Here is a 23,606-nt window from a genome sequence, read left to right on the forward strand (position 1 = left end):
AACAGTTCTATACGAAGAGAATTTTAAGCATGAGTGTCTTTTGGGGTTTCCAGAATAGGCTTTCTAATCTGATTGGACCTAAATTCTAAGAACTGTACTTCTAACAGTAGAAAGAGCAATGACCGTCAATGACATGAACTGTTTTTAGAGATCCCCAAAATATCTGCATTTGATACTCTTAATTAAACACTGATAAGAGGCAAGGTACTTGTTTACTCTGTATGTGATACAGACATTTGTGTAAAACCATGGAACATAATGATGACGGGTTTGTTGCTTCTAATTTCACTGGGAAATTTGATGAAAGACAATAATGAGCTTAGGGATTCAATTTTGCAGAACCAGCTCCACATAAACAGCCTAAGAGTTTCTACCTGTGCTCTGAGCCAGAAAACTCTCTTGTAGCCACAGGGAAGTATTTGCTAAAGGTCAAACACAAGCCCTTATCATGCCACTGGCTGAATTACAAGAAACATTGAACTGAGTCTGGCAGGGTGTCTACTGTTGAAGTGGAAGTTGATAAGGAATAGCATCCTGTAACTTGGGATGACGATGTATGGGAAGACTGATGTGGCTGGGGACATTGATCTCCTAAATTCTAATGAGTTTTTATTGCCAGCAGAAGTGGCCTCCTTACAGCCACCCCCTTGGCAATGGCCTTCCCACACTAAGTGATATAGGCCTTTCCATATACGTCTGAGTAGCTTACATCTACAATGCCTAAGGAAATGGTAATGGCTTCCCCTGAAGCAGCTGTCAAGCAATACATTGCTGATTATCTTCAAGACCCACCCCTGACAGCTGTGTTTCTTCTAGACTCATGGTGAGACTAAAGTTACAACAGGCCCCTAAAGCTGATGGATAGTATTTCCCATGAGGAGGTGTGATCTATGTCAAAAAAGCTACCTGAGTTTCCTAACTAATGCAAACAGAAATCTGAAGACCCTATGTGGAAATAAAGATTATGGCTGTGGATAGCTGGGTGTGGTGGCTTGTACCTGTAGTCCCGGCTACACGGGAGGCTGAAGTGGGATGAATGCTGGAACCCAGGTGTTTGAAGATGCAGTGAGTTATGACTGTACCACTGCACTTCAGCCTGGCCAAAAGAACAAGACCTCATCTGTAAGAAACCAAAACAAGAAAAAAAAAGTGTTGATAACAGAAGGAATATAAACTTGAATCAGTCCAAATTTAATGATATGGGGCCATTAAGCAGATATTCTGGTTTAAGGTTGCAGCTTGGGTGTTTAAGGATGGTATTATCAGTTTTATAATTGGTTGGCTGAAATATAGTTCAACAGATGTATGACCATGAGCAAGTCAGTGATTCCCCCATCTTCCCTGCATTATGTTGGATGAAGGAATTCATAGGCCTGGGGAGATAGGAATGCTAGAATGGATTTGCCACTTAAAAGCAACTTACAGCAGGGCATGGTGGCTCATGCCTGTAATCCCAGCACTTTTGGAAGCCGAGACAGGTGCATCAGTTGAGGTCAGGAGTTTAAGACCAGCCTTGCCAACATGGTGAAACCCCATCTCTACAATAAAACTACAAAAATTAGCCAGACATGAGGCACACACCTGTTGCCCCAGCTACTCAGGAGGCTGAGGCAGGAGGATGGTTTCAATCCAGGAGGCAGAGGTTGCAGTGAGCTGAGATCATGCCATTGCGCTCCAGCCTGGGCAAAAAAGGTGAGACTCTGTCTCTAAATAAATAAATAAATAAATGCAACTCACCGGTATTGATAGACTCCAGAAAACAGACTGTTTATTGGGACTTTGTTAGGTAGATTTGTGTGGGGAGCTGGGAACAACTGAAGAGCCCTTTGATCTCTCTTCTCGGTAGACCAGACCTTAATATAGAAACCAGAGTACACCAATTGGAAAATCAAAATGCAATGGGAATAACTGGGTTACAGGGAAACCTGGGAGCAAGTAGCAACACTCAGTCTTCAAAGACAAGGTTGGCATAGTTATCTCAATGGCCAGCAAAGGCAAAGCAACAATCAGGTTCATCTGATTCCTACAGATTTATGTTGCTGGCTAGTTTATAATAGTGTCCTTGGAATTCAAGTACACAGGTAGCCTACTAAATGCTTACTGGATTTGAAAAAGCAGAAAATCTTTAGATCAAATGAACAAGATTCTGCCTCAAATCCTAAGAACCAGAGACTCACAGAACCTCACTCAATTCTCACAACTGAGCCAGTATAGAAGAAATTTTGTATGCAATTAACTAAGCCATAATTAAAAAGGAATTGTTAATAACAGTCTTTCTAAAGAATGGTCCCCTATGTTAAATCAAGATTTTTTTTAAGGTATCAATTTACTCTTAATAAAATTACAGTAAATTTTGATTTTCTGTTCTATAATCTACTTCTTTTGAAAACTTCTGAGATTCATATCTCAAATGTTCAATTGTTGTCTTGCTACTATCAGCTTTTTCTCCCTTTGATGTGGCCTGGGATGATAACTCTAACCTTCAGCTTCTTGTCAGCTCCTGTAACTTTTCTCCTTACTTCTAAATGTTGTTGTGGCTGATGCTGAAATATTTTATCTTAGAGGTCTATAAAAGAAATGTTTTCCTCCAGGATAACCTGATTCTATACTCTTGATTTTTTTCTTGTTGTTGTTTTTGGTATGTCTAAATTTTCACTGTAATCAGGAAACTTATCATGCAGCTACTAAGAGTCATGTATTCCCCAGTTCTACTCAAAACCTTGTACACACTCTTTCCATGTTTGATTAAATTCAAGCACTTGTTATCTTAAGTTGTACTTTCAGATTATCTAAATGGGCTTTCTTCTAAGGAGAGGCAGTCACACTAAAAAAGGTTTTCCTTTGACTTCTTGGTAACTGGCTTAAGAAACAAGATTTTACATTTTATCAAGATAGTTCCTATGTTGCCTTTATTAAGTGTTTAATTGCTTTTAAAAAAAACCCTGAAATTTGAGAGGAGTAAGGATTTTATACCCGTGTAACTTTTTCTATTGCCTTTAAAGTCTTTCAATGATCACTTTGGTTAAATGAATAACTATTCATTTACAAGGAACTGTGGTTCAGTTTTGATCAAATATTTTAAGCTTTCTCACATCTTTCACAGACATCTCCAAAACTGAATCCTAAATTAAGTCTCTGACTTATTGCTGTCACTTATCAAAGCTAAAAAACATTAATGACTATGCAGTGTATCACCACCTCCAATACCCTGAAAAAGTTCTTATCAGGTGCTATTAAGTAATCTTTGTGGTGTTAAGGTACAAGGAACTGACTCCTGGATACATGTAGCTCCCCTAAAGGAGAAACAGACTCCTGCCAGCATCTAAGATCAAACTCAACTTAACCAAAACCTCATCTTTAGACTCAAGCAAAGGCAATAATCAAAGTACACTGCTTTCCTGCAACACAGGGACAGGCATGTATTAAACTTTATTTAATAATTTACCTTGTATCTGAAATAGAAATATAAGAAATATAATTTATTCCGTGCCTTAATACTAAATAATTTAAATGTTTATCTACCTATAGGCTTCCTTTTCTGTCACTCATTTTTTTCTTTGAGATGGAGTCTTGCTGTGTTGCCCAGGCTAGAGTGCAGTGGCGTGATCTTGGCTCACTGCAATCTCTGCCTCCCGGGTTCAAGCAATTTCCCTGCCTCAGCCTCCTGAGTAGCTGGGACTACAGGCGTGCACCACCACGCCAAGCTATTTTTTTGTCTTTTAGTAGAAACGGGGTTTTACCATGTTGGCCAGGATGGTCTCGCTCTCCTGACCTCGTATGCCCGTCTCAGTCCTGTCACTCTTGGAACAAGACAAGGCTTATGGCATTTTTTGCTAAAATGTTGTTAATAGTGAATATTTTGTTTCATTAATATATCCAGAATTTAAAACGGTTCAATTTCTCCAGACCCAGGGACTATCACGGAAGATATGAATGCATGAGATTGTAAGGGCCAGTTCTTGTGGAATAAAATTAATTCAGACCCCCCAAATAAAGGATGGGCATACAGATGCCTAAACAGCTAAATAAAATACTTATGTTTTCTATAGCTATGGTTCCTATAAGCCAAGATTACAACAGCTCAATGCATAAAGTTCAGAGACAATTCAGTTACATAACCTTACCTTTTGACTTTTAGTTTTTGGCTCTTACATTGCTTAAAAGGGGTTTTAAGGATTAATGACTGCCTGCTGCATTCATTCCAGTCTGGCCTACAGACTGGAATTGGATATAATTGGATATAAGACTTATGATTCCAAGTCCCTTGGCCATAGTGGTAGCACCAAGAAACATGATGGACCCAGGTCAGGTAGCATGCTGCTCTGCCATTGACATGAGAGAAAATAAAAGTGTGGCTACCAATACTGTCTCTGGCATACCTTGACAAAAAACGAGAATATAAACTATAAAATAAAGTCCTAAGCCCCCACCAACTTAATGGACACTCCCTACACCCATGTTACCCAAAGCAACCTGAAAAACTAATTTAGGCCATGACAACAAGAGGGGTGTTGAACAAGCTTCACTATACCTTCCTCCCATTATGGGAATTTAGGCACAACTGGTCAGCATTAACGTTACAATAAAAACTGTAAAACAGACTCTTTATAACAATAAAATACCAAACTATGAACAGGACTTAAGAACATGCCAGGCAAGAGTTAAGTCTCACATTCCTACACTTTAAAAAAAGCAGACTATGTTTACAACTGCCACAAGGTTTCTGTGTTTCTCTAGCAGCCAAGCAAGCACTAGCCTCAAGATAAGCTGACTGACTGACCCCAGACACTGTTCCACCAGCCATAACTACAGATTGAAGTAGACAAGGGACCAATTTCGGTAATTTTCTCCTGATAAAAGATCACTCACCATAAACTAGTTTTGGCCGGTTTACAGTAAATGCACACTTGCATGCCTTTGTCTAAAAAGAACTTTTGAAATATAGGGCATAATTATAATACATTTAAAAGTTAAGTCTCTGCCCCAAAATCAATGAGTCATATGTTTCATGGATATTTGTTAATACATAGGTCAGCACCACCTTCATGAACATTTACAACTCCTCCTGTAGCCTGTTAAGTATGTATAGTTAACCAACTTGTCTTCGTATCTCCACAGGAGCTCTGGGTACAACTGACATTTGGGGATTTGCACTATAATTAAGACTAAATGCTGTGTGTACTTCCTGGGTAACTCCAGAAACATATCCTCAGCCCTAAAAGACATGCACAAGCAAACTAATGCTATGTCTAATCTCATGATGTCTTTAAATCATATGGCTTTAGATATCTTCACCGCAGCCCAGGGTGGCACTTCTGCATTCATTAAGGCTGACCATTTTACACACATACACACACACACACACACACACACGATTATTCTCAAAATATAACCCAAGCTATGCATGTAGATACCCATATTTCTGCTATAGATGCCCTCTTTCCGGACTCTATGGCATCATGATTTAGTCAGCTTCCTGGTGCATAAAATACTTTTATATATATTATTAATACCGCTAAATGCCCTCTTCAGCTGCTATGAATTTTATTGCTGCTGTACACTCTGCATGGAGATGCAGGAAATCATTCTCAGAAATTCTTGGATCCACACATCATACATGCATAGTAAGTTCCTGCTGAAAACTCAAGAATATTTCCAACTCCTGGTACACAGATTCCATTCTAATGCTCTATAACTAGACCACTTTCAGTAGGAAGCAGACCAAATGAATATGATGCTCCAATTGAATAAAAATAAAGTGGAATTTGACAGTGGGGTGTTGTAAACAAGTACTTCATTTTCCTTAAAAAATATTTACTTTTTCTTTTTCCTGTGTGTTCATGTCTTACTTAGCTCCTTAGAAATGCAAATTCAAACTTTTCCCTCCTTCCTTTCCACCACCCAAACCACCAGCAAGCACTGTCAGCTTATCTAAGTATACGTTTGTTTAGAAATTACCAAATCTTGAACGAAAATAAGCATCCACCAGAATTCTCCTCCACAGAGAGATTGTCTCAAGACATCAGTTAATCCACAACCTGACTCTGTCCCCAGTGATGCTGGGCAGGCTAACGAATGACCCATGACTAGAGATAAGTCATCCATCGAGTCATGCAGATCCTACACCTCCCCACCCCTTCTGCGTGGCCTGCATGCCAATTTTTCTTCTTAAAACTCTGTTTTCTGCCCAGAAAACTTATATGGTTCCTTTAGATACGAATCCAGCCCTTCCACATTGCTAAGCTCTGGAAATAAAGTGACTTTCTTTTTTTTTTTCAAGACGGAGTCTCGCTCTGTACCCCAGTAGCTGGGATTACAGGTACACGCCACTGTGCTCGGCTAATTTTTGTATTTTTAGTAGAGACAGGGTTTTGCCATATTGGCCAGGCTGGTCTTGAACTCCTGACCTCAGGTGATCATCCTGCCTCGGCCTCCCAAAGTGCTGGGATTACAGATGTGAGCCACCACGCCCGGCCAGTGACTTTCTTTTTACTACCCTTCTGTTATTTGAGTTTGCAAGTGGCCATGGCCAAACCTGGGTTTGGTAACAAAATGGTGCCAGGCTGTAATACGACAGATGAGGGGCACTTTTTTCCTTAAAGCAGGATCTGTCAATTCTGTGTACAGCACTGAAGCCCACAGACCCTGACTGCTGCCACACCTAGCAGGGCAAGTGCCCATCTATTATTACATATTCCCATAAAATACCAGTGTTTTGCTGTGTTGATTGCTTATGTCTCACACATCTTGAACAAATGTCTCCAAACTTGCCTAAGTTTTGACTAAGAAAACAAAAGTAAAATCTAAAAAATTCACAAGTATGAAAACCTTTTGAGACTATTAAACCGGATGAAAATGACAATAAATAAAATATTGAAATTCATTTTTGTAAGCTAATGGCACAAAAATATTTTCTGATCACAGCACATGATGTACACATTTTCTAACTGGTATTTTTTATATCACTGAGAACTAAAATCGAGTTTAATCATCAGTCATCAAAAATAAGAAAATAATTCATATCTCATAGAATGGGTGATCCATACAGAGAACTGTCATGTACACGTACACGGAGGTGAGGGGGAAGGAATTATGGAGTCCAGTCAATGTCTACATCTTTTGTACAAGGAAAAAATGAAACAACATCATGAAGTTCACACCTGCACGGTTAAGAAGAGGTTGCTCCTTGCATTCAGATGTGAAGTCTAACTTTCCTGCCACACAAATCAATACCTTGTTAACCTTTCACATGTACAGCAAACTAAGCCATAGAATAGAAAGTTTGACAGATCTTTTTAAGCATAAGAAGATCTTTTTAATGTGGGACAATTTTGCCTTGTGGCTTACAGAATAGTTTCTGTCCTTCTATTTAACCAGAGCTATTTAAGAGGAAATTTCTGGAAAATCATAAAACAGAATGTGTAACGTCTGTCGCTTCTAATAAAAGTGATATTAACGTTCAATTTATGAAAGAGAAATAGGAGTAAGATGAAAATAATTGATATGGTTCATTGAAAAATAATTATGAATGCATTTTTAAAATAGACAAATAAAGGCCTTAAATCTATGATACAAAAAAAACATTTGGTTTTAGATGATATTTATATGACCAACAAAAGAGAATATTTATACACAAGCATTTAAGACATTTGCACAACAAATTAAATCAAAATCAAGGAGAAATATCACGATGTAAAATCTAAAGTCTTAAGGTGTCATTGGTCAGGAAGCAGAATCATTTTTGAACAAACTCAGCCTTTTTTAAAAGACTTGAATTCCCTACCTCACCCCACAACCAAGGCAGGGAGCTGCTGTCCTTGTGCATGCAGAGCCCTCAGAGAGGCTCTGAGCTCAGAGGCTCCCCTGTGAACCTGCCTTTGTTGGGCATGGTCTGGAGGGGGACCCTGTTCACAGAATCATCTACAGCAGGGCAGGAGGCAGCCAGGGCTGCCTCTCCAGGTTTTCAACAACATTGGCTGTTGTCTAAGATACTAAATACATAAAGTGGGTAGTGGTGTTGGGAGACTGCCTAAGATTCACAAGGACATAGAGATTTCAGAGTCAATAGCAACGTCCTAAAGTTGTATATCCACAGCCTCATTCAAGGTACAGCTGAAAGGATTGCTGTAGGTGCAAGGCATGCAGGTCTGAACTTCTTTCACCTCATTATAGAGCAGCTCAGTGATTAAAAGAACAGGCCCTGGGCCAGGCACAAGGGATCACGCTTGCAATTCCTACGCTTTGGGAGACTAAGGAGGGTGGATTGCTTCAGGCCAGGAGTTCTAGATAAGCCTGGGCAACAAAGAGAGACCTCCTCTCCACTAAAAAGAATTAAAAATTAGCCGGGCATGGTGGCTTGCACCTGTAGTCCCGGCTACTCAGGAGGCTGAGCGGGGAGCATCACTTGAGTCCAGCAGTTCACACACAGAATGTGTTCTGTGTTTGTGCCACTGTACCCCAGTTGGCGTGACAGAACAAAATTATCTCTTAAAAAAGAAGAAAAAGAACAATCTCTAGAGAGAAAATTCTTGAATAGACTCTCTTAATAATAAGAGTGTGGTATTTGCACAGAGATAGAATAAACAACCAGTAACTTAAAAATCAGACATATGCATATATAAGCATATATTTAAGTTGCTGCATGGGGGAAACTTGGATTTTTATTAAAATGTTCCAGGGTATTGAATATCCACAGGGAGAAATTAAAATCTGACCTATGACCTGACATTATACACAAAATTAATTATACTTGGTTCATAGACATAAATATAAAAATATTTAGTAGAGTATACACAACACAATTCAGGAAAATAATTTCAAGACCACGAAGTAGGCTAAGCTGTCTGAAACTAGACCTGAAAAGCATTTACCATGTAAGAAAAAACATATTCTATGTACTTCATGTGAAGAAAAAATCTGGGGCATATAGAATCAAACTCAAGGTTCCTTTAGGCCTCTCCTGTCTAGAGTTAGCTCAGACTTGGAAATGGACCAGAGGAGCGGGAATAGTGCTTACTTCCTGAGATGGCAGGTGGATTGTATGAAATGATAACATATAAACCACGTAGTATCTTACTAAGCCTACACTAACCCCAAAAAACAAATATTCTAATAAGTTGCGAGATGCATCAATTGCATCAATTGTAATGTGTCATTATTTCCTATATCAGAATGAAAGAACAAAATCACTAACAATGAAACTAATACTTTTATCATGTGGAAATACATTGTATAATAATAACATCATTATATTATAATTATTGGAAAAAAAGCTGTTTTCAAGACATATATCTGTGGATATTTGTCTTGTCTTTTGTCACTCCTATGATTACATGGGATGGAACATATAAGGAAAATACACCAACAAAGGTTTTCCTAAATTTCCTCCCATTCAGATCCAACTCTCCTAAATCACTCTTCAATTCATCTTGCTCATGGTGTTCCCCATGTTATCATCATTTGTGCTAATCTGAGGATTTGGTGATGCTGCATTTCCTGTGAGATTCCTACCTTGCTCCTGCGAGTTTCTATTTTCAACCTTCTGAAACCTCCTGTGCAAGATTTGATGCTGATGTTGATGAAATCACCCAAAAACGTCGACAGGAGGTTTGCAGACCAAGCTCATATACAGGTAAATGAGGACAATCACATTATGCCCTCCTTCCCGTCAACAGTGTTTTAACGCTTTCAAATTTAAGATGCATCTGCATTTGATAGATGTGGAAATGTGCACTCTACGATGAATGGAATACACTGTTCTCTCTGTGACTGCTTGTTTCTCAGTGTTAAATTATGGTGGCTCATTGGCTATATTCTTGTTTGTTATTGAGGAAATATGCTTAAATCTTACCACATAAATTTATAAACTGCATTTATATTCTACCTGGGAGCTTCACCACTGCCCTCCATTAGGGAAGTCCAGTTTGTCCACTTTTCATTAAAGTGAGTGTCCAGAGAGGTGTTATAAACTGCATGTATAATTTTAGACACATTAGAGTTATTAGTGGAGTGCTAGAATTCTTATGTCACATATGGAAATATAGTTCTATGAACCATGGTTTAAGAAATCCATTGAAGACAAAGATGAAAATTGTAAAGAGTTACTTGAAAAATTTACTGGAGTGCTAGCTCTCTAAAGACATGGGAAAATCCTGTATTTTGAAACTTTAAACTGTAATCTTAGAAATATGAGCAACGCTTCCTGTAAACTTCATTACAGATTCCATTCTTTCAGGTGTAACATTTGTATATCTTTTTCTTCATTCACATTTGTCCTTTTAATCACATGGCTGGTGATAGTAGAAATCACCTTATGATTAGTCACTGCAGAAGTGAATGCGTAATGGTCTTTATAAGATATTTTGATCTGCCCCCTTGCTTCTCTGGTCAACTCTACTTTGGGTACCTGGATATTGGAATCGGTTTCGATGTCCCCTCATGAGTACACTGAGTGATGAAAAAACTCATACAGTCAGAGTTAAGGGGGCTGACTGAAATTTCACCTAGAGTTTTAGACTCCGGGAAGGTTGAATTAAGTAAACACAAAGCCATGCCATTACATATATGAGACATTCCTTCCTTGAACTCAATCTTCTTATCAGGTTAGAGTGTGGAGACAGAGCACTGGGTTTGCCTCATGATGTCGTCTAAAAATGTGGTTTGTTTGCAATAGCATCTTCTGTAGACTTGTGGTGTCCAGACCAGCCTCTATACAACTGTTGATTTAGGATACTGTGCAAAATCATATCTTCCATGCAGTGAAAGTTTGTCTTGGGACTCAGTGCTCAGCACTTTGTCATCTGTGCCTGTGACATCATGCTATTCAAGATTTATGGATGTCAATGGGAGTTCAATATGCACCTCCATGGCTTTGTAGGCCTTTTAGGCATGGTTCCTGAAAACAACTCTGCTGCTACTAAGAAGAGTGCAATGGCCTCTTAATAGGAAGCTGTGTGGAGAATTAGTGGGCAGCGAGTACACATGCAGAGTTATCAGTCAGCCTGTTTCTGTCTCTCAGATCACTGCATGGAGGGTTGGAGATATGCTGTATACTGGTTTTTTTGTTTGTTTGTTTGTTTTTTTGTCTACTGAGATTTCTCTTCTTGTGCACAACATGTATGTATCACTCAGTAGCATTCACCTGCAAAAACTCTGTTGTAAAGTTTTATTCCCAGGCCTCTGGAAGCAGGGACTGCCCTAAACCAACTTATTAGAAATATTTTTTGTACTCTGCTTACCTGCTATCTTGATGGCTTTAGGGTTGGCCAAGGGCAATATAATTCCACCATGTGAGTATCAACAGAGTGCACAGTCCTGCACAGTTCCTGGTGGAGCCTGTGGAATGAAGAGAACTAAATTAGAACAGGTTTTCTGAAAGGTTTGAAGGTAAAGTTGACCTTGGGTTACTTGAAGAAGAAATCCCCGTACCAAGAAAACATGATCCTGAATGCAGAAATATGATTTCTGTTCCCTGTCACTGAAATTTCTTATTCTTGCCTTATATCATCTGGAAGTCATGTCTTCCAAAAAGGTTAGTGGGGTCCTGAATATACTCTGCTAAATGCTGTCCTAAAATGGGGCTTTCTGGGATATGTGAAAAACAGGCATCTTCCTTTCAAGAAGTGGATGCTGACGCTCTAATGACTAGGTAGTGGGGAAGGAGAAAGAGTATAAGAGTCCTTGGAGCTTGAAGGTACCTTCCTGAAGGAGTGGCACCTGGGTTTCGAATGTTGCCTAGAAAAGAAAAGCCAGTTTACTATTCTCTCCCTACATGCCCACTTGTATCTGGAGGCAAAAGATTTTTGCTGATGTCTTTACTTGCTTACTTTTCTTAAAAAAATAATAATAATATTAAAAAACAAATTTATTTTGAAATAACTGCAGATTTACATAAATGCACATAGGTAAGTACAGACAGTTTCATATACCATTCAGCTAACTAGAATGTTAATATATATTATAACCATAGCATATTCATGCAAACTAAGAATTTAACTGTTTTTCAAGATTATTAACTGATCTACAAACTTCCTTCATATTTTACCAGGTTTTCTAATAATCATATACTTATCTATTCCAGGACCTAATCCAGAATACCACCTTACAATTACTGTCAGGTATATTACTTACTACTTGGTGCATAACAAATTAGTACGTACCTTAGTGGCTCAGGACCACACACACATTACTCACGGTTTCTCTGGGTCTTCGGTGTAGATGTAGGTGATGGCTCAGGCTGAGGCTCAGCTGGGGAAGGGTCTCCTTCCAAACTCACATGATTGTTCTTAGGATTCACTTCCCTGCCCTCATCAGGAACTCATTGATGTGTTATTAAAATCACAGAAAATTAATACTAATTTATCAAAAATATTTCAAAACAATACAATAATAATAAAGAAGTAGAAAATAGATCACTTCCCATTGTATACTATGAATTCGTTTACCCTGATTGAACAACTACACAAAGATATTTCAAATAAGGAAAATGAAGACCAATATGCCTTATAAATACAGAGACAAAAATCACCAGGGAGATATTATCAAATGAAATCAGCAACATGTAGAAAGTATTATAAACTACGGCAAAAGGTATTTACCTCAGGAATGCAAATTTGGTTCAACATATGATACAATTAATGTCATACACTATATTAATAAAGAATAATAACTACACAATCGTCTCAGAAGGTGTGCAACAAGCACTTGAAAATTCCCAGATTCAGTATTAGAAAAACATGCAGCAAATTAGGCAGATAAGACAACTTTCTTCATTTCAAAGGGCATCTATGAAAAGCTCACATATCCTCATAAGTAATCTGAAAGGTTCACTAATTTCTCTGATATTAGAAACAAGTCATCTATTTCCACTGTTCACACTTGTTTGCAACATTGTACTGGAGAATGTAGACAGGGCAATTCATTTAGAAAAATATAATGTTTCTAATAAGGAAAGGAAGTCAAACTCTCACTGTTTGCAAATGACATGATCTAATGTATAAAAAGTCCAAAGGACTCTAATCAAACATGTTTAGAATTTAAAGATGAGTTCAAAGAAGTTTGCAGTATATAAAATATATAAAATATTTTAAATTTCTCTATACTAGCAATTAACAATCTAAAAACAAAACTCAGAAAACCGTTGCAATTGAGATCGCATCAAAAATACTTAGGAATAAGCTTATCAAATTAAGTATGAGATATGTACACTAAAAACGATAGAACGCATATTGAACAAAATTAATAGAAAATATTTGAATGCTCATTGTTTAGAAGGGTTAATATTGTAAGGTAGGCAATATTTTCCAAATGGATCTATAGAATTAATGCAACTTCTCTCAAAACCCCAGGTGGCATTACCTTCCCCTAAATTCAGAAGCTTATCCTAAAATTATATATAATATAGATACTGAGCAGCCGAAACACTCTTGAGAAGGACAAAAAGGGTTTGCATAGTAGACATATGCTTCCTGATTTCAAAACTTACTACAAAGTAATAGTAATCAAGATTTGTGGTACTAATATAGGGATATATGTATTCATCAATGGAGTAGAATATAATACTCAAAAATGAATCCTTACATTTATGGTGAAATGCTTTTATAATGTGGCCAAATAAATTAGGTATGAAGCAATATTTTCTTGTCAAATGTTTCTGGGTCAAGTGGATATCCACATGCAAGTTAGACTCTTGCCTCATACCAGAAACATAATTGACTCAAAATGAGAATCCATCTAAACATAAGAGCTAAACAGAGACAACCCATAAAACGGAACACAGGAATACATCTTTGTGGTCTTTGGTTAAACAATGTTTTAAGATATGACACTGAAAAATCACAAAGAAAAGTAGAAAATATAGAAATATTAAACTTCATTAGAATTAAAACCTTTTGCAATTTAAAGTCCACCATCAAATATAAAGAGGCACCCAAAGAATGGCAGAAAATATTTGAAAATTGCAAATTTTATAGGTGGTAATGGTCTATTATCCAGAATACGCAATGTCTTACAACTCAAAATTAAAAAGGCAAATATCCCAATCAAAAATGGCAAAATCTTAAATAGCCAATTCTCAAAAAGCCATAGTCGTATCCAAAATCACATGAAAATATGCTCAATGTCTTTTGTCACTATGAGGTAAGAGACTGGAAGGACTTGTTTTCTGGTTTCACAACCTTGATGACCAAAATAAGATCTGCTCCAGACAGGATAAAGTGAAAAAACTGGCAGAAGCCTGTACATTGTGGCAAATGTCACCCTGGCAGTCTTCATTTGTCACTCACATAAGACAATCCTACCAACCACATAACTGTTTACAAATTCCATGGCCACAACTCAGAAGTTACTGCCCTTTCCATGGAGACAACCTAGAAGTCACTGCCCCTTTCCTGCCTCAATTTGCATTGACTGCCCCTCAATTTGCATATAATTAAAAGTGGGTTTCATTGCATATAAATACAGTTGCCAAGAGGCCTATATGTTGCCAACTCTGAATACACCGCTTAAGAGTTAGCCCTGCTCCGCTAGGAGCAGTACCATTCAATAAAATATTGCAGTCTAACATCACCCACTTGCCCTTAAATTCTTTCCTGGACAAAGCTAATAACAAAGTAATTGTCCATCAACAATAGACTGTATAAAGAAAATGTGGCACATATACACCATGGAATACAACGCAGCTATAAAGAAGAACCAGATGATGTCCTTTGCAGGGACAGGAATGGAGCTGCAGTCCATTATTCTTAGCAAGCTAACACAGGAACAGAAAACCAAATACCTCCATGTTCTTTTTATCAGTGGGAGCTAAATGATGAGAACACGTGGACACATAGAGGGGAACAACACACTCAGAGTTCCTGAAACCATCGGTCTGGATTCTGATGAATGGGGCAATCAGACACACAAGCACACCAAGGCCTAACCATTCTGGCCACTGGAAGGGAAAGAAACTACCCAGGAATGCCACCTGCTTCCAACAAGCTGGTCCCATGATTGGGGCTCTAGGGAATTTCTCTTTACCTGCTGAGATGTTTTTGTCTTGGGGAACTTCCTTTCTCTTCTTGCCACTGCACCAGCTGTCGACTACACTTCCTTACCACAGGCCAAGTGACATCTGAAGAGGCTGACAGACTTCAGAGCTGGGTAAGGCAACCAGAATACCCCCTAAACTGCCTCTGCCTGTTCTGTGATGTCACCTGACCTCTGCTCTGTTTACATATAGCTGCTTGTGACATCATCTGGGCATGTATGGTATCTGTATCTATGTCAAGACCTGGGCTTTGCTCCACTTGGAGTCAGCTGATTGGCAGGAGGGCATCTGAAATTGAGAGGAGGTTTCAGGACGTTTACCCAGCCCTTTAGTGGGGATCTGTCTGGGACTGTGCAGTCTGAACCTGCAACTATAAAAGGTACAATATCTACATTTAGGCCCTCATCTCTGTCTCTCTCTCCTCCTCCTTCTTTCCTCTGCAGGGTGATCTGCATAAGCCCCACTCCATCCAGGATCCAGCCCTGGAGGGAAACAGCCTCCACTGCCCTAGCAGGGTCACTCTTTTTGGGGCCCCGGAGTACTTCTCACAACTGTGCCAGTTTTTATGGGGAAAGGAAGGATGTGAACTATTCCATAGGTTATCTAAAGGGCTTGCCACCATGCTTACGGTGCTTAATGTTGTTTATGTGAAAAAAAGCTTAACAGCATATGGGATAAGTGTTTAGGCAGTCCTGACTCCAACCCCTCTGCCCTTTTTATCTGCCTAATTTACCATTTAATTTGTTGCCATTCGGTTACCCTCTACTAGGGTACTAAGGACAGCAGAACATGGACCTGGGATGAAGTTGATGTGCTGTTGGGGCCGGGCGGGGGGCGGGGGGGGGGTGGTGGTGGGGGAGTGCTGTGCTAGCTGGTGCTAATCAGTAGCTGCCCAAGGAGTTTATTCTCTGATCTCTTTGGCCGTCCCAGCTGTGTGGTGAGATTTGCACAAGTGTTCCTTTAGGACCATGAGTGGTATTACTGCACTACTTATATGAAGCTAGAAAAGTCTTTCCAACCCACAGAGGTCTGGTTGAAGGACACGAGCAGTGCAGAACAGAAGAGAGACAACAAATAAAAGTGGTCATCACTCTTTCAACTGGGAAGAGCAGTATGGATATAGAAACCAAGTCAGGAGGGGAAACAAGGTCTCTATCCCCTCTGGGAGCCCCTGGGGCATACCCTAGCTAAGTGTAGATCCTATACCTATGAGCCCTTGACTAAGAGAAAAACGGTCTATTATTGCAGTGCTGTTTGGACTGTGGACAAGTTAGGTTATAAATTTTGACCTCTGACTGGACGTAACCAATGCTAGTCTTTAATGCAGTTAGACTCATTTTGTCAGAGGTCTGGAAAATCAGAAAAAATACCATATGTCCAAGCCTTCATGCTTTTTGAAAATCAGGATTCATACCATGAGGGAAGACGCCAGCTGCCAGCTGTACCAAAGGACAGAATGGAAAAAGGCTCTTCACAAGCCAGAGAGCCAAACTCAGGCAGAAAGCAATGAAGAAGAATTAGGACTTTTAAATGTCCTACACCCAAGCTGTTTTAGCAGCTCCAACCACCACAGCCAGAACGCACCTGGCCTCTGCTCCACCCCAACAGCTCCCACTGTGGTACTGCCATACGGGGCCCTTAGCACTGGCCTCTGCATTGGCCCAAATTGCCTTCATGCTACCAAGTGAGGCATCAGACCAATAAGAGGGAGCTACTCTGCCTCCTCAGTATAATGAGAGAACAGAGATGGCCTCTCCCTCCAGTGCTTGACAGGGTACACAATTAAGCAAGGAAGTGCCATTTCAGGAATACTAAGAATCCTCATCTCAGAATGAGGAATGACTTCCATGAAGCTGAATGTCTCTTCCAAGTTTCTAGGTCACAGGAGCTCATTTTCTCACTGTCACTATTAACATGGTGTAGAAAATAGACCCCATGTTTATAAACCAAAAAACAAGTCAAAATTATATATGGCCATGGGTGTGCAGAATGAAGTCTGATGTCTTTGTGGGTTTTTAGGCATGGTCCCTGGAAACAACCCTGGTGTTGTCCAGCAGCGTGTTGAACAGGAAGTTGTGTGTGGGGTGAGTGGAGAGTCCTTCCTGCTGTGGGATTCTCTGTTTCACCAGCACATATGCAGAATCACCACTCAGCCTCTGTCTATCTCTTAGATCACTGCTGGAGGGTTGAGGATATGTTGTATTTTCTTCCTTCCTATCCTTCCTACCCTTTTTTCCCTCTTTCCTTCTTTCTCTCTTTCCTCTCTCTCTCTCTCTCTCTTTCTTTCTTGGGTCTGACTTTATTGCTCAGGCTGCAGTGCAGTCACACAATCATGGCTCACTGCAGCCTTGACCTCTTGGGCTCAATCCATCCACCTGCCTCAGCCTCCTGAGTAACTGGGACCACCAGGGTGTGCCATTATACTCAGCTAATTTTACTATTTTTTTGTAGAGAAACAGTTTTTCCATGTTGCCCAGGCTGGTCTTGAACTCCTGGACTCAAGCCATCCACCCACTTTGGCCTTCCAATGCGCTGGCATTACAGGCATGAGCCACCACACCTGGTCTGTTGTTTTGTGTCTATCAGGTTTTCCATGCCTGTGCAAAAGCTATTTTGAATCTCAGCTGCCAAAAATCTGGTGTGAAAAGATTTTTTTGTCCAGGTCCAGATAAGTAGAAACTGCCAAAACCACCAACCACCATATATATATATATATATATACATATATATATATATATCTTTGTATTCCACTCACCTGCTGTCATGATGATGCCCATTTGGTGACTTTGGGGCTTGGGGATTGCTGATATAATTCTGGTATTCAACAGAACACAAGGTTCCATGAAATTCCTGACGAAGAACGTGGAGTGAAAAGAAATTATCACAGAATTCCAACAAGGCTTGAAGGCAGAATTATCTTTAGAAAACCAAGCCTGTATTAATAAAAAAAAATATGAAAATATAATTTATATTTCTTGTCACTAACATTCCTCAATCTTGGTCTTTGGCATCCAGAAACTTTGTCTGCCAAAATATGTTCAGTGGGATCCTGCAGATATGTTCCTAAATGATATCTGAAAATGGGCCTTTCTGGGGTATGTGAGGCATAGGCAAATATCTCTGAAAACAGAGAGGTTACTGACACGCAAACGAGTTACTTGGTAATAAAGAGTGTGATGGGGAGGTCAAATATGGACAAGAGTTCCTTGAGTTTGATAGTGGCTTCCTGAAGTAGATGGATGTATGTATGGAAGGGTAAATGTATGCGGAAATCTGCTTGGCTATTTTTTTTCTGTATGTCCATTCATCTTCTGAGGCCAATTTTTTTTTTGAGTCTTGATCTCCCTCTCTTTCCCAAGCTGGAGTGCAGTGACACAATCATGGCTCACTTCAGTTTGGAACTCCTGGGCTCAAGCAATCCTCCCAAGTCAGCCTCCCCAGAAGCTGGGATAATATATGCATGCCTGTATTTTTTAATTAAAAATAAAAAATCAAAGATTTCATTTAAAAATAATTTTAGATACACATAAAGATGCAAACATAGTATAGCTAGTTTTACATACCCAGGAGTTTACTAGAATGTTACATCTTATTTATATACCCATAATGTATTTATGAAAACTAATAAACTTACAGTGGCTTAAAACTATTAACTGAACTACAGACTTTCTTCTGAGTTTACCAGGTTTTCTAGTAATGCCATTTTTCTGTTCCAGAATCTAATCCAGGGTAGTATTATAAATTAAATGTGCTATCTTTTGTATTAGTTATCAGTTGCTGCACAACAAATTGCCACATAGTGTGATGGCTCAAAATCACACACACATTACTTACAGTTGCTCTGGGTCAGGAATCCAGATGTAGATGATGTCCAAGGCTGAGGTCTCAACTGAAGGCTCATCTGGAGAAGGATCCCCTCAAAGCTCATGTGATAGTTGCTAAGATTCCATTTCCTACCCTGGATTGATCACGGTGGGTCAAACTTGTAATCCCAATGCTTTGGTAGGTTGAGGCAGGAGGATTACTTGAGGCTAGGGGTTCAGGACCAGCTTGGGCAACATACTTAGAACCTGTCTCTACCACACAAAAAAAAGGAAGGAAGAAAAGAAGAAAAAAGATTACCCAGACATGGTGGCATATGCCTGTGTCCCCAGCTACTCAAGTGGCTGAGGCAAAAGGATTGCTTGACCCTAAGAGTTCAAGTCTGCAGTGAGCTACATTCATGCCACTGTGCTCCAGCCTGGATGCAGAGTGAGACCATGTCTGTGAAAAAAAAAAAAATTTCCTGACTTGGTCAAGAAGACATCACCATTGAATGATTTTACATCTTCAAATAATTAATACCAATTTATCATATATTTTTCAAAAAATAAACAGTAAACCCCAAGCCTGTGGCACCTAGCAGTGAAATGAGGAGCAAGCAACCCAGCCAAGCATTTTGAGATAATGTGGTCTTGTCCCTCCGTCCATCAGCCATCAGCACCTGCAATTCAAATTCCACTTCCCAGAGAGGGAGGAAACTGGTGGCAGCCACATGTGCAGCACAGCAGTGTCAGCTCCAGCAACACCGCAGTCCCCAGGGTGTGCCTCCGGCTTCACGGAAGTCACCTGCTGCACTTGTTTGCCAACTGTTTGTTTTTCTAAGTCCTCATCTGGGAATAGGTAACAACTTTAATAATAATATTTAAATCCTTGTTTTGTTCAACTTTTAAGTTTCTAAAAACTGTGATATTCCATTTTTTATAGATATTTATGAAGGCTCACAAAATGTGTCACTTCAAATGTCTACATGTTAGGTCTCCTGAGCATACAAACTAAATTGACCTTAATGAAATACCAGAATTTAAATCTGATATTTCTTTTAAATAATGAGGACCTGTTTGTCAACCCATATTTTCATCTTTGTCTATACTTGTAGGTAGTGTAAAGAAAGAAATATGCAAAACAATGTAAATCATATTAAAAAGAGTAATTTATCACCCACCTTTCTCTCTCCCTTTCTAGTGTTTTCTAAATCTCCATCTATGTAGCCCAATTACATCTTTTTACTACTCTGATTTGGTTTTATTCACTTATACAATATAATTGTTTGCAAAGTCTGAAAATTATCTTGAAAAAATGTACATTTTTTCTCCTTTTCATGTGTTCAATTCTATTTGTGCTAAATCAATTTAGACCTTTCACATAAAAAACAGTAAGAGCAACATGAAGAATAGATCACTTTCCAATCTGAGTTATCAGCCTTATACCACAGCTAGACAAAGTTACTGAAGAAAAACTATGATCAATATGACTTAAGAACATAAACACAAAAATTGAAGGGAATACTATCAAAGCAAATAACAGACATGTAAAAATTTATAAATTTTGACGAAGGTATACATCTTACGAATGCAAATTTAGTTCAACATACAAAAAGAATTAGTGCCATAAACTATATTAACAGATAAGGGACACAATACACATGGTCATCTTAAAAGATGAGCAATAAGCACCTGCTAAATTGAAATTTCATTCCTTATAAAACCATGCAACAAGTTAGGCAAATAAGAAAAGTTTCCTTATCATGAAAGCACAGAAAACCTCACATGACATCCTAAATCTTCTGAGAAGCTCAAGAACTTTCTTGTAAAATTAGAAACAAGAGAAGGATATCACTTTCACAGTATTAGTCACCACTGTACTGGAGGATGTGGCCAAGGTAATTGGTGTAGAAAATAAACATAATGCAGTCAGATTGGAAGAAAGTCAAATTATGTCTCCAAATGACATGATCCTGCCTATAGACATCATAAAATCTCTAATAAAACATAACAAAATATGAAAAAAGGGATAAGCAAGCTTGTAGTACAGCTTAGTACAGGTCAGTATACAAAATCAACTGTATTTTTATTTATTAGCAATTAACAATCTAAAAACAAAATTTCAAAAACCACTTCATGTAAAACGGCATAAAAGTTAAATACCTATGAATTAGTTTAATAAAATAAGTATAAGATACATATACTGAGGACTACAAAACATATCAAACAAATTAATACTATTATAAATTAAATACATTGAGCTTTCACTGATTAGAAAGCTTAGTATCATTAGCTTGCTGGTACTTTCCAAACATATCTAATGCAATCCCTAGCTAAATCCTAGCTGACACTTTCTCCCCTAATTGACAATTTTACTCTAAAAGTCATATATAATGCAACAGAATTCCAGAACAGACAAAATAATTTTGAAAAAGAACAAAGTTTGTGTAGTAAAATGCTACTTTCTCATTTCAAAACATACCACAAAAGCAATAGTAATCAAAATTGTGTTAAGGATATGGAACAACAAAAGACCCAGAATAGCCATAGCTATCCTAAGCAGAAAGAACAAAACTAGAGGAATTACATTACCTGACTTCCAATTATACTACAGAGCTACAGTAAATGAAACAGCAAGGTATTCGAATAAAAATACCCATATAGACCTATGGAACAGAATAGAAAACCAAGGAACAAATCCACAACCCTACAGTCATGTCATTTTCGACAAAGTTGCCAAGAAGGTACACTGGGGAAAAAGCCAGTCTCTTAAATAAATGGTGCTGGGAAAACTGGTTATCCATATGCAGAAGAATGAAACTAGAACTCTGTCTCTCACTGTATGCAAAAAATCAAATCAAAATGGATTAAAGACTTAAATTGAAGACCTCCAACTATGAAACTACTACAAGAAAATATTAAGGAAACTTTCCAGTATGTTGGTCTAGGAGAAAATTTCTTGAGCAATATCCTACAAGCATACGCAACCAATGCAAAAATGGGCAAATGAGATCATATCAAGTTAAAAGCTCCCGCACAGCATAGGATATAATCAACAAAGTGAAGTGACAATCCACAGAATGGGAAAAAATATTTGCAAACTACCCATCTGATGGATTAATAACTAGAATATATAGGCAGCTCAAACAACACTATAGGAAAAAAGTCAAATAATCCAACCAAAAAAGGACAAAATATTGGAATAAGTATTTCTCAAAAGACATACAAATGGCAAACAAGCATATGAAAAGGTGCTCAAAATCATTAATCATCAGAGAAATGCAAATCAAAACTACAATGAGATATCATCTCACCCCAGGTAAAATAGCTTTTATCCAAAAGACAGGTAATAACAAATGCTGGTGAGGATGTGGAGAAAAGCAACCCTTGTACACAGTTGGTGGGAATCTAAATTAGCACAACCACTATGGAGAACAGTTTGGAGGTTCCTCAGAAAACTAAAATTGAGCTACCAAATATACCCAGCAGTAGGCTGCTGGATATATACCCCAAAGAAAGGAAATCAGTATATCAATGAGATATCTGCACTCTTATGCTTGTTGCAGCACTGTTTACAACAGCTAAGATTTGGAAGCAATCTAAGTGTCCATCAACAGATGACTGGATAAAGAACATATGGTGCATATAAACAGTGGAGTACTATTAAGCCATAAAAAATAAAGAGACCCAGTCATTTGCAACAACAGGGATAAAACTGGAGATCACTATCTTCAGTGAAATAAACCAGGCACAGAAAGACAAATATCACATGTTGTCACTTATTTGTGGGTTCTAAAAATCAATACAGTTGAACTCATGGACATAGAGAGTAGAAGGATGGTTAACAGAGGCTGGAAATGGTAGCAGGGGGCTGGGGGAAGGTAGGGATGTTTAATGGTTACAAAACAAATAGAAAGAATGAATAAAACAAAGTGTTTGATAGCATAACAGGGTAACTATGAAAGTCAATAATAATTGTATATTTTTACAAAACTTAAAAAGTATAATTGAATTGTTTGTAACTCAAAGGATAAATGCTCATAGAGATAGTTGTCCAATTCTCCATGATGTGTGCTTATTTCACATTACATGCCTGTACCAAAACATATCATGTACCGTGTGTGTGTATATCTACTACGTGAGAAGGAGAGATGTTGTGGGAAGTCAGAGACCTGGAACCGAGGGACTGGCTGAAGCCATGGCAGAAGAACATGGATTGTGAAGATTTCATGGACATTTACTAGTTCCCCAAATTCAGACTTTTATAATTTCTTACTCCTGTCTTTACTGCAATCTCTGAACATCAATAGTGAAGATTTCATGGACACTTATCACTTCCCCAATCAATGCCCTTGTGATTTCCTATGCCTGTCTCTACTTTAATCTCTGAATCCCATCATCTTCGTAAGCTGAGGAGGATGTGTGTCGCCTCAGGACCCTGTGATGATTGCATTAACTGCACAAAGTGTTTGTAGAGCATGTGTGTTTGAACAATATGAAATCTGGGCACCTTGAAAAAAGAACAGGATAACAGCAATGTTCAGGGAACAAGAGAGATAACATTAAACTCTGACCGCCAGTGAGCCGGGCGGAACAGAGCCATATTTCTCTTCTTTCAAAAGCAAATAGGAGAAATATCACTGAATTCTTTTTCTCAGCAAGGAACATCCCTGAGAAAGAGAATGCGATCCTGAGTGTAGGCCTCTAAAATGGCCGCTTTGGGGGCAGCCATCTTTTATGGTCAAAGATATAGGGATGAAATAAGCCCTAGTCTC

Source organism: Pan paniscus, chromosome 16, assembly GCF_029289425.2.
Source record: "Pan paniscus chromosome 16, NHGRI_mPanPan1-v2.0_pri, whole genome shotgun sequence".
Taxonomy (NCBI): Eukaryota; Metazoa; Chordata; class Mammalia; order Primates; family Hominidae; genus Pan; species Pan paniscus.